The sequence below is a fragment of the Pteronotus mesoamericanus genome, unplaced genomic scaffold (assembly GCF_021234165.1).
Source record: "Pteronotus mesoamericanus isolate MK-2021 breed Mesoamerican mustached bat unplaced genomic scaffold, CSHL_Meso_final contig_44, whole genome shotgun sequence".
NCBI lineage: Eukaryota > Metazoa > Chordata > Mammalia > Chiroptera > Mormoopidae > Pteronotus > Pteronotus mesoamericanus.
Genome location: NW_026555166.1, coordinates 685,145 through 693,591, shown reverse-complemented (window position 1 = coordinate 693,591; position 8,447 = coordinate 685,145). Strand labels below are relative to the sequence as shown.

At 36.3% G+C, this 8,447-nt stretch overlaps 1 protein-coding gene across 2 annotated transcripts in view; it reads right to left on the bottom strand.

Moving 5' to 3' along the window:
• The window catches only part of CTNNA2 (catenin alpha 2), a 1,090,206-nt gene that overhangs the window by 780,503 nt on the left and 301,256 nt on the right, over positions 1-8,447 (bottom strand). The gene's annotated exons all lie outside the window — the stretch shown is intronic.

The following is an 8,447-nucleotide window of genomic DNA, read 5'->3' as shown; positions in this document are numbered from 1 at the left end:
TTGTTTGGTCTTAAAAATAAAACCTTTCTTACTTTGAAAAAAAATGATAAGGTGGAGAAATATACCCTGATAATAATTACAACTCAATATTTAAAGATGGATATTCTTTGCATATTGATCTAAAAATTTAATACAACCATAATCAAAATCCCAAGAAAGTTTTGTTATGGAGAAATTAATAAGATGATATAAAAAAATAAGACTGAGTAACAGAGGGCCAATAAAGAATAACCAAGATGATTCTGAAGAACAATGAAAAAGGTTGAGGTCTTGCCCTGTCAGATATCAATATTTATTAATAAACTATGGCAACTACATCAAAGTGGTGAGTATGTGGAGATTGACCAATAGGATAGAACAAAATGCCTTGCAAATGTGACATCTGACAAATAGAAGATAAATGAACTGTTCAACCGGTGCTAAATGCTGGCTATAAATAGTAACAATAATAAAAGTAAATCGATAAGAATCAAAGAGTAAAAAATATAAAACAAGTTTTAAACATTTAGAAATATATACTTATGATGTTGGAATAGGAAATAATTTCTTAAACAGGACTCAAAACACTCAACAAATTTTACTGATAAAAGATAAATAAAATTAAGTAAATTATAATTTAAAAAATCTTTACGTAAGAAATATACATGAACAAGTTGAAAATATTAGTAACTAACCAAGAGTACACATTTACAGAAAATAAAAACAATGCAAAATTTGAATATCCAAAACATAAGTATATTATTTTACATGAAGAGGAACAACCCAATGGAAAATTAATTTAAAAAAATTAAAGATAGCAGGCCCAAACGGCTGATAAATATATGAAAAACCCAATAAAAGAAACAGAATTAAATACAATTTTGTACCCATTAGATTGGGGGAGGGGCACTAAACACTGATAAAATTTAGCAAGGATGTTGAAAATAGGAAACCCTACGAACCACTGGGAGGAGTATTAATTGGTACAACTACTGTAGAGATTATTTTCACACTATTTAAGGTTAGTAGTAGATGTCCTAAGACTCAGCAATTCTACTTTTAATCAGCTTATAAGAAGGGGGGGAAATCTAAGAACAAATCACTGACAGTTATTGTCCCAGGAAAGCAAGTTCCAGGACACCTCTTAGAATTTATACTTATTTATTGACTGTGTTATTTAACAATTATACTTCTAGGCATATTCCTATAAGACAATCTTGCACTTGTTCTAAGAAGCACAGAAAGATTTGTTTACTGCAGCTCTGTATATTATAGGCAGATATTAGAAACGCCTCAAATGTCCAAAAAGAGTAAAATGGAGATTCTGTGCCTCTAATGGAATAATAGAATGAATTACAAAAAATAAACTGGGTTCACTTAGGTTAGAAAAGTGTAATGTGGTAAATGATATATCCAGGATAATACTACTAATGTAAATAAATATTAATGAAATTTCAAGTAATAATATATGATAGGATACATACATTCATGGCAAGATTGCTCTATTGTAGGAATTAAGAAAGAGAAAGAGAAAGAGAAAGAGATCTCTCCCAAGAACATCTGTTTGTATTGTTTCATTGGTTCATAATTGGTACTACAAGGACGTATATAGTGCACATCAATATGAGCACACTGGCTTCACTGGGTGACAGGCAATGAAGAAGAAGAAATCAACACTTAGAAAATGGAAAGATTTTTCCCACCAGCCCTCTGGGGTAGTTTTAATCCCCGCCTGTCTGAAGAATGTATTGTCTGGAAGAGGTAACAATTACTGGAATGAGTTCCTAACTGACAATTTTCACTAAAATTCACTGTCAGAAAAGAGAGGGGCGTTGAGAGCATTGCTTTGGATGGGGCAAAGAGTCTGACAAAGGAAGGCGTTCCTGTGTAGTTAAGGAAAGTAAAGTAAAAAGGCATTGTGCTCCTAGGCTAGTTTCCAGAGGGAACAGAGGGCAGGAGTGGAGCTGGGGGCAGTGACGCTGGAAGACGGATTCTTTCTGCTCACTATTTGGTCTAGGGCCAGCGTATCTTTTTAATGGAACTCTACTTTCAGTCACAGCATTAAAAACTCTTTTGTCATTCACAGAATTGGGTTCTACAGACCAAGCTTTTGAGTAAATTCTCAAAATCTGATTCCACAAGAAAGTTCATTTCTGGTTTGTGTTTGGTGAGCTTCCAAATTTATACATACATTACCTTTCCAAAGGACTTAATGTTGGCTAACATTTAAATTAGTATCATTTCCTGAGACTAAAACAGGCAAAAATGGATAACTATAATCAGTAGAAACAGAAGACAACATGAGATTTAAAACTTACAAGAATCATATAAACACAAAGGCTGATGGAGGAATGGCTGGATAGACTTTTGACAGCGGCACATCTGTTACTGGCACCATCGAATAACCACCTCGAGGCCTCGTGTGGGCATATAAGAAGACTTCAACAAATGCTCATTCCGTTTAATATTCATTGAATCTGGGAACGCATGTACTGTGACTGAATGCTGAAATGAAATCATGGACAGGCCTGCTTTTGTTTAGATGCATATGAAAACAAAGCGCCAATACTCAGTCTCTCTCAGGGTCTCTTCCAGCAAAACAAAGCAAGATATGACCAATGCCTGCACTAGCTATATGAGGATGATAGCCAGACACTGCACACCAGGAAATTGTGAAGTTCCTGAAAGGAAAGAGAAGACAAAAACCAATGTCCAAGTAAATCAGGTGATATTTACAAGAGAAAGCAGATTCTTAATTTGGCTGCCATAAAATAAGCTCCTTAGTTGAAGTTAAGGGAAAAGCATACTGACAAATTGTTAATGTGACAAATCTGCCATGCAGTGAAGAGCACAGGATTAGTAAATGCTTTATAAAAATGAGGGAGGCCTGGATCCAAGTCAGAACATTCACCACAGGGGAGTAATCAAGTATTGTTTCAGATAATAGCTATGGAACACTTTCAAGTTCCTCTAGGTAGTGTGGGAGTGTTTCCTTTCACACTCTGTTGAATATCGAACGTGGCCATGGGCAAAGCAGGCCATCCATTTCAGAAATGTGCCAAGAGTGATGAATGAGGTTGAATTTGGGGGTGCATCACAGAACTAGCAAGCACAGGACTCAACTGGGAAGCTTGATTAGGAAAATGACAGTAGGCACTTTATTGTAGAGCTGAAACCTGAGAAAATGCCAAGTGCTTTTAGAAATTAGTAAATTACAATGTGCCTGAGAAGATCATTGGAGAAAACTGGAAACGTCAAGTATCAAAAGGAAAACCAAACCAAACGAAATGCAGAAATTGTGAACCATATGCATGAAATTTACTGGAATATTTGTCATGAATTAGAGGTCACACTAACTTATAGATGAAAAGAAATATTGGAATGCAAACTTTTATGTTTTTAACTGAAGCGTAGAAGACTGAAAGTACCTGGTAATGTTTTGTTTTTTGTTGTTTTTTTAAAATTTTTCAAACATGTGTACCCTTAGTGAATAATCACTGAGAACAAAAGAATTGAATTAATACAGTGATAGTAAGAATTAGAAATGAGGAATGAGGAAATAGCTGAACAGCCAATTACCTTGCATCAACCTTTATAAAGAAAAAGCTGGAATGCTATCCAAATGAGTTATCATATTTCCATTATGATTTTGAAGTCAAATTGTATAAGACAAAAATGCAAACACATTTAATGGTTCTTAAACTATTAAAGCAACACAGACACAAAAATAGCTTGTTTATCTAAAAAAAAGGTTTAAAAACAAATTCTGGACTGTTAGCATTAAGGAGCTGAATGATAAAGGGCCCTAAAAATATTATAAGTATGATTATACTAAAGGTGGTTTAAAGGGAAAAATGAAAAAAGTTCAGAAATAACTGATATGCTTCAAGGAGAAGAAAACATTTTTCTTATTTTTCTTATTTCCAAATTTATGGAATATTCTTTAGTCTAAGGACTAACCTGAACATTTAATAGATCATATAAAGATCTACTTTACTTGAGAAACTTATAATTTATTTATAAGAAGAAACCCTATTTTTTTTTTCCTAAAATGATTAAGCACAGTATAGTAAGTTAGCCAGTTAGGTTCATATTGACCAAAGAGACAGAATGATTTATGGTTTTCAAAATTATGTGTTTAAAAGATAAAAAGAGGGGTGGGATGAGGAGTGGCAATACGTCACCTTTGTAATTAAAAGCACTCAAAGACAAGCCAATTACCACTGGTGCCTTTTTCAATTATCTTGAAATAATAATTCTTATATTTCATAACATGCACATTCTACATTATAGTAAGCTTGGTATTCTGGCAGAACAGAATAATAAAATAATGCCTTTGGAGACTCACAGGGTAACTTTCTGGGAAGTGTCAGAACACGGTAATAGGAATGGGCATCAGATCAAACCTGGGCAGGTGGAATTTAATTTGTGGCCTCCATAAACACCAGGGCCATCCTTTTTACAGCCGGCATTTGTCATTTTGAACGGAAGCCTGGAGCTCTCGTTTTCTGCTTCCTGCTTCTAGACCAGCTTGTCAGGCACCTCAGGGGAGGAGCCATAATGCTTTCATTATCTTCCTGGGGTGGATCACAAGGTCAAGTGCAGGTGAACATTAAATAAATGCTCCAGGATGATGAGAGCCAAGATCATGTCTGACCAACAGTGTGAAGTAGAAAAAAGTTTTCCTTGGGAATCCCAGGATTCTCGTTTTGGTTTTGATTTTTGTAATTTTTATTTATTTATTTCTTGCCCATGCCACTTTCCCTTTTAAGCGTCCACTAGCCCACACCTTGTTACCACCTACCTACTCGCTCACCCACTACGCTGCATAGCAGATGCTGCTGGGCCCCGGCCCAAATGCCCCCATAACCTCCCTCTGCCATGTGCACCGCCTTCCAAGTCAGCAGCAGGACTCTGCCCAGGGATTTCTCTGGACTTCAGAGTGGACGTGGCAGAGCGATAATTCAACTCTCTATCCATTACCAGCCCATAACCAATGACAGACAAGAGCTGGTATTTCCTGCATAAATATTCCATTTCCTTTAGACCTTCAGTAGGATTACTCTGAGATGAGTTTTACACTGTGTTTCAGAGGTTCTGTGATATAGCAGAAGCTGTTGCTGGCTCTCTGCCCATGTCTGTCTGTGTCTCCAGTTCCCAGTCCATGTTTTCTGGGATAATCTCCAAAATTAAGTACTTGTCCTCAAATCCTTACTCAAAGTCAGCTTCTGGGACAACAAAACAGACATACTCTACTCAATCTGGTATCATTAAATAGTGGAATAAGGTCACATATACCTCAGCATATATTTAGGCCAGCATATTTTACGTATTTTTGAATATTTTGTATCTTAAGACATCTATGTAAGGGAATACAAACTGCAAGTGTTAAAAAGACATGAGTAAGCAGGTGAATAGGAGGCATTTTACAGGAGCAGATTAGTTACATAAGGAATAAAGCAGCTTCCCACTGTTTCTCCCTGCAGAGCCATCTCTGGTCACCAAATGTAAGATTCAATTACTTGAAATAAGTATATTGTGTTCTTTCAAAGTGGTCAGGCTTCAACTCTCTTCATCCTCAAGCAGAAACCGATCTCTCACAAAGAACCCACAAGGGTAGGAGGGGGAGGAGTCCTAGATGTTTCACCGAAGCACATCAATAAGTCCAGCAAGGAAAGAGGCAACTCAGTTTGCAGCTTTCTGACAGTTTCAGTCAATCTGAACAACATGATCAGTTTGGGCAACTCAGACAACGATCCCAGTTGAGACCAGTGGTTCTCCGTGTTAAGAGTGTATCAGAATCACCCAGAAGGCTTGTATAAACACAGAATTCCTGATCCATTAGATCTGTTGTGGGAAAAAGAATCTGCATTTCTGACATATTTTTAAATGAGGCAGATGATGCTTGTTGAGGACCTGCACATTGAGAACCATAACTGTAGTCAATTTTTTATATTCTCCTTCCAAATATTGTATCTTTAAATTCAACAGACTCTACTGCACTACCTTCAGTAAACACAGCCAACAGCAGACACCTCTTTCACTAGGATTTTCCTTCCTTTTGATTTACTGGCCTCCTGAAAGGCAATGCTATTACTTCTGTATTCTTTCTTGCCAGTTAAAGTCACCTTCTCTTTTAAGCCTCCACTCTATACAGTAAAAGTAAATTTTCCACATTTAATCAACAACAAGGGTAATTTTCTGCCAGGCAGTGAATATGACAAATATGTTCCCTGCACTAAGTTGTATTTGCATTATTTTGTATGTCCTAGTTTATAAATGACCATAAATAAAATGCCATAGTAATCATAATGGTTATACCTTAAAAATGTTGTATCTTAGATTTAGTTGGCAAAGATAGCATTCGGCAATACATTGAAAGGGTTGTCTTCTATATGGAAATAAGATACCAAAAATAAAGAACCTTCAAGTTATTTTAATATAACAACTTGAAGGGAAACATTATCAAATGCACAAGATATTTAATAAAAAATCAACTGATGCAAAAGGTTATTACCTTCTTATAGCTTCTTTTAACCTTGTATGTAAGCCACTGCTTATACTCTGTAATATAACACAATACATATAATACAGTATGACTAAAAGGCAATTACATAGGAAGAGATCAACAAAGAAAATAATCCACAAAAGGTGTTTTTTTTTTTTAAGATCAAAACCATAATAATGTTTTAAGTGGACCAGATAAAAATTATTAAAAATAGCCCTGATGGGTGTGGCTCAGTTGGTAGGGCATTTTCCTACGCAGCAAAAGTCACCAGTTAGATTTCTGGTCAGGTCACATGCCTGGGTTGCAGGATCCAGTCCCTGGTTGAGGCATATAGTAGAGGCAACCAATCAATGTTTCTCTCTCACTTCGATGTTTGTCTCCCTTTCTTTCTCCTGCCCTTCACCTATCTCTAAAAACAAATAAATATCTAAAAAATTATAAAAATACTTGCATATTTTGTTTTCAGAAAATAATGTACTAATACCAATCTGTTTTGGTAGAACTCTAACTATAGATACCTTACATAGGGTTGCTGGTATTTACATTCCTTCCAGATCCGTTTTTCCTCTCATTCCTTTGCTTGTATAATTTATTGTTCCTCTTGTTGAAGCAATAAGACTAAAAATAATCATATAGTTATGTTCAATGTTATAGAAAAAATATATATATTTCTTTCAAAAGCGGGAAGAGAATTACTTTACCTATAGAAAAAATATCTATGTGTGTGTCAGTCGTGAAGCCTATTTGTTATCCTAGCTGTCTCTTCAGTATTGGTACCACCTGGCACATTCCTGGCCATCACCCACATCAGGTTCACTGCTCTCCTACGAAGGCTTGTTGGTTTTACTTTAGTATCAAGGAAATGGCTGGCCACTCTCCTAGGCCTGCTAACATCCTGGATGACTCCTTGTTGGTTTTTCATCAGCAAGTCAAGAAAAGCTTTGCCCAACTTTCAGCCCCATTCAGCACAATGTCATGATTGATTATTTGCCTCAAAAAAATTACAATCTAATTGTTTTGTGCGTAATTTTGTTTAAACTATCTTCAAGCTACTAGAGCAGCCTGAACTTCGGTCTCCCATGTTCAAGAAAATATATAATTCCCTTGAAAAATGCCATGTGGCTTTTGCCATAAGCTTGGGTGTCTTTAATAAAGTGAACAGTAACTCTGAAGACAATTTAATGACTCTTCATTGTTTTCCTGAGTCTGGATGTGATTTGATTATTTCCTTTCATTGAATTGTGCCACTCTTTAAGCCCAATAGAAAGCTTGTCCCAATAAGTCTCTATTCTTTTTCCTTGATGCTTGTGTTTGGAGGTGATCACACATAAACTCAGAAGGGAGACAGTACACAGAGCACTCACTGAAAAGAATGAAGACGGTTGAAGGCAATGGAAGAAGTTGATTTCTCTAATAAATCTCTCATATAAGCACATGTGTGTGCATGCACACACACACACACACACACACACACACATTTCTCTCATTCTTGGCATTATGACTTGTGACAGCAAGGGGTATCCTGAACTCTATTCCTCGCTCAGTCCCAGAAGATATCTGTATAAAGATGGTGGTGGCCACAGATGCTCCAGGAGACCTTGAGTACTTAGTTGGGATGAGGGCAGACCTCCATTGTCTTAGATCCATATAAATGCCCCCTACTCTAATTACCAGGACTGTGGAACTGCAGGGGAAACTAAGTCATAATGAAAGAAAAACACCCTCTAGTCCCACTGAATCTAACAATGTCCAGACACTTGTCTGTGATCCAATACGTCTTTCCTCTGGTTGCAACCAGATAATCATACTGAACATTTATCAAATGCTTCAATGGGCATAAATGTCACTTAGCTTTCAACACCCTTTCTCAAACTAGTACTTATGAAAGAAGAAATGCACCATATAAGCGGTCACCTATAAAACCTGAAGGGTTCAACTAACTACCATGTCCTTTTTTTTA